The following is a 4,047-nucleotide window of genomic DNA, read 5'->3' as shown; positions in this document are numbered from 1 at the left end:
CTCTTCCAGTCTCTCCCGAAGGCAGAAATAGATAGTCAATGGCGACGGCTGCGGCCATCACTGGTTATATTTACTCATGAATTTAGGCATATTTACTCTTTAGAATAACTTTCTTGTGGTGCAAAATTTGTGTTCCCTATTTGTTTGTGAATCTGAAGCCTTCAAACGTAGGTTTCCCAATTATAATGAATCAAAATTCAGTAAATCAGTGGGTGAAGACATAAATATACACGGTAATTAGAATGAGAAGGAAATAAAATGTTAACTTCTCATTCAAAGGCTACACAATAAATAGTTACTGATAGTCTTAACGTGTGAAGTACAATGACTCTTAAAGTCAGTCATTGCATAGACTGATAGAGATCGTTACCAATATTCCAATTAAAAAATATATTAAATGCATGTATCTTTATAAAATCATCAAAATAATGATCTCTTCTTGCTCATTTAAGAAATTAATAAATTTATGCTAATTTTTAAAGTATATATTATATTGTGGGGGCAGAGTTAATTGTCTGCATTAGACTGTCTAAAAATGTGGACAGTTGGGAATATTCAAAACTAATAAAAAGTCTTCCGAATTCGCCAATATGAACCTTCCAAGAAAACAAATCAACAATACTCTTCCAAAGAAAAGTCTTCCATTAATTGTTGTTTACTTCTTGATCGATTGCATGAGTATGTACACCAGCAAAATGCGTTTCTTCATGTACACAATTCTCTTAATGGGTGGAAGAGGAAGGAATGAAATGCTCTTCAGCTTTTCATTTCTGATATTTCTGCTGGGGCATCTTATTCCCAGACAGATAGATTAATTCAAGGCCAAGTGCTCAAAGATGGGGATCAGCTGGTTTCTGCTTTTGGGAACTTCAGGTTGGGATTCTTTAGCCCTAGAAATGCGAGAAACCGTTACTTAGGAATATGGTACTATAAGCCTAAAGAGAGGAACTCGTTGGACAACGTTTATGATTATCCTTATTGCAACATATATTATGGTGCGCAGTATGCTGTGAAGAAGAGGATTCAGCCTGTGTGGGTTGCCAACAGGAATTACCCAATCTCAGACAATTCTGGAAAACTTATAATAGACAGCGCTGATGGCAATTTGAAAATTTTACACAGCAAGGGGAATCCTATTATTATTACTTCATTTCAAGCAACGGAAAATACAAGTGCTACTCTGGAGAAAAATGGAAATTTTGTGGTGTATGGAATGTATTCAAATGGATCTAAGCGAGAGTTGTGGCAAAGCTTTGACTATCCAACTGATACGCTTCTTCCAGGCATGAAACTGGGAATTAATTTGCAAACTGGGCATAAATGGTTTCTGCAGTCTTGGATTACGGAAGATTCTCCAGCCCAAGGTCATTCACACTTGGCATGGACCCCAATGTCACGAACCAGCAAGTCATATGGTGGAACGGCGAAGTGTTGTGGAAGAGTAGGCTTTGGCGAAATGGGCTCAGCAGCAGCAGCTTCATAAATTCTCAGAGTTACCACTTCGTCTATAATTTCATATACACCACAAATGAACAAGAAAAGTACTTCAGTTATTCTGTAAATGAAGACAACACATCGTTTCCAATACTAAAAATTAGTTCCATTGGTGATCTCAAGGATGACGTAGGATCGTTGGTTACAAATGAGCTGGACGACTATCGTTACTGTGGGGAAGGTTATATACTAATTATAATGCCAGAGAAGGCTTCATGTCTGGAGAAGGATTCCAGTTCAAAGATATTGACAACATGACCATAGATCATTGTAAAGCCAAATGCATGAAGAATTGTTCTTGTGTTGCCTTTGCTAGTACCAATGCAAACAACAATACCGGCTGTGAGATTTGGAGCAGAGGATCGGATTTCACAGACTCTTTGAGCAGCAATTATCGCACAATATACATGGAAGTCTTTGAAAACCCTGGATTTGGATCCATAAGTAAGTATGCTAAGAACCCAATACTGTCTCAGCTTTGAATTCAGTTGTGACAAGACCATTCCCTTTCTCAAGAGTGCTTTGCATCATTTAGGGATTTTAAACATTATTGTTTTGTAAGAATCACTGTACATTTTTGTGGCTGAGGTCTAGAAAACCTACTAAATTCTCTTTAGTGGTTAAAATTTACGTTTTTTTTTTTTTTTGGTATCTTAATTAAAATAGAATTCTTTCTGTTCTAGTCAATGCAGAAAAGAAGAAGTGGTGGATAAAGCTCATCATTGGGGTAGTAGTAGCTCTAGTGGTACCCCTTCTGCTTTACTTATGCTATCGGATACGGAGAAAATACAAGGCTGAAGGTATGCAATCCACCAAAAGAATATCAGTTTATCCTTTGGTATCTTAGTCAATATTATCTTCATCCTGATTGCGTTAACTCCGAAACGCACTTATAATTGTTGTTATTTTATAATAAGAATTGAATTTTCTTTTGTTGTTGCAGAGGAGAAGTGGTGGATGTCATTAGGAATAGTCTTAGTTATACCTCTGTTATGCTACTATAGCTATTTGACAGGAAAAAAACTCAAGACTAAAGGTAATCTAGAACAAATATACTTCATTTGATGAATCAATAAAGATCTGGAATATAGTATTTAATTATGTGTATAATCTTAATTAGTGGAAAGCATATGGAATCGATGGAAACTGTTACATGAACTTGGAGACAACATCTCAGTATCACTTCCCTAACATTTGGGAAACGAAAATCCCAACATAAAGAACCGAAAAATGAACTGAAGATATTCGATTTTCAAGTCATTGCTGCAGCTACAAACAATTTCTCACCAGAAAATAAGCTGGGACAGGGAGGTTTTGGTCCAGTTTATAAGGTAAACTTATAACCATCCTTTGTATTAATTCGTTGTACAATCATCAATATATCTTATTAATCCCCAAATGCAATGATTTCAGGGACAACTACTGGATGGGCAAGAAACAGCAATAAAGAAGCTCTCAAAAAGTTCAGGTCAAGGAATAGAGGAGTTCAAGAACGAAGCTAAACTCATTGCAAAACTCCAGCACACTAATCTTGTAAGGCTTCTAGGATGTTCACTTCATGGTGGAGAAAGATTTTTAGTATATGAGTACTTGCCTAATAAAAGCTTGGATTTCTTTCTATTTGGTATGTCCCATCAAACTTGTAAGGATTTTAACTTTGTATTCTACCCAACAACTTCTTTTTACTGCATTTGTGTTTCTTGTTTTGGGACAGATTCTAGCAGAAAAAACATTCTGAATATGAAAAAACGTTTAAGTATAATTGAAGGAATCGCTCAAGGACTTATTTATCTTCACAAGTATTCAAGACTTAAAGTGATTCACAGAGACTTGAAAGCCGGCAACATTTTATTGGATGAACAAATGAATCCAAAAATATCAGATTTTGGCATGGCAAGAGCTTTTGCAGTGAATGAGGTAGAAGCAAACACAAAAAGAATTGTTGGAACACAGTAAGTATATGTAGTGTATACACATTTACAATGAACTACACACTGTCCTTTTAATTAGCATGCAACTTTTTCCTATTCCAATAAAACTAATGCAAGATGTTAAACTATTGTTCAGCGGCTACATGTCTCCAGAGTACGTATTTAATGGCGTTGTCTCAATGAAAACTGATGTATATAGCTTTGGCGTCATGGTATTAGAAATTGTGAGTGGCAAGAAGAACAATGGCTGCTATGATACAGAACGCCCACTCAACCTTGTTGGATATGTAAGTTTTCAATTACTATGCATATCATTCATGTTTATAGTTTATATAACATTTCATCCTTAATTCAGGCATGGCAACTGTGGATTGAAGGTAAAGCTTTAGAATTAATAGAGGAAACAATGGATGAATCTTGCTCACCCCCTGAAGTGCTTAGGTACCTTAAATAAGGTCTCCTGTGCGTTCAAGACCAGGCAAAAGATAGACCAACAATGTCAGAGGTTGTTTCCATGCTTACCAACGAGACCATGGTTCTACCTGCACCAAAGAAACCAGCATTTTTCATTAATAATAGTATTTCTGAAGAGCTTAAAGTTTCTGAAAACAAGTTTTGGAAA

At 36.0% G+C, this 4,047-nt stretch overlaps 1 pseudogene; it reads left to right on the top strand.

The window, feature by feature from the left end:
• The first annotated feature begins 324 nt into the window (after positions 1 to 324).
• The window catches only part of LOC123218969, a 5,526-nt pseudogene continuing 1,803 nt past the window's right edge, over positions 325 to 4,047 (top strand).

Source organism: Mangifera indica, chromosome 6 (genome assembly GCF_011075055.1).
Source record: "Mangifera indica cultivar Alphonso chromosome 6, CATAS_Mindica_2.1, whole genome shotgun sequence".
In the NCBI taxonomy this organism is placed as follows: domain Eukaryota; kingdom Viridiplantae; phylum Streptophyta; class Magnoliopsida; order Sapindales; family Anacardiaceae; genus Mangifera; species Mangifera indica.
The sequence above is the reverse complement of the archived record's forward strand: the minus strand, read 5'-3'. Positions and strand labels throughout refer to the sequence as shown.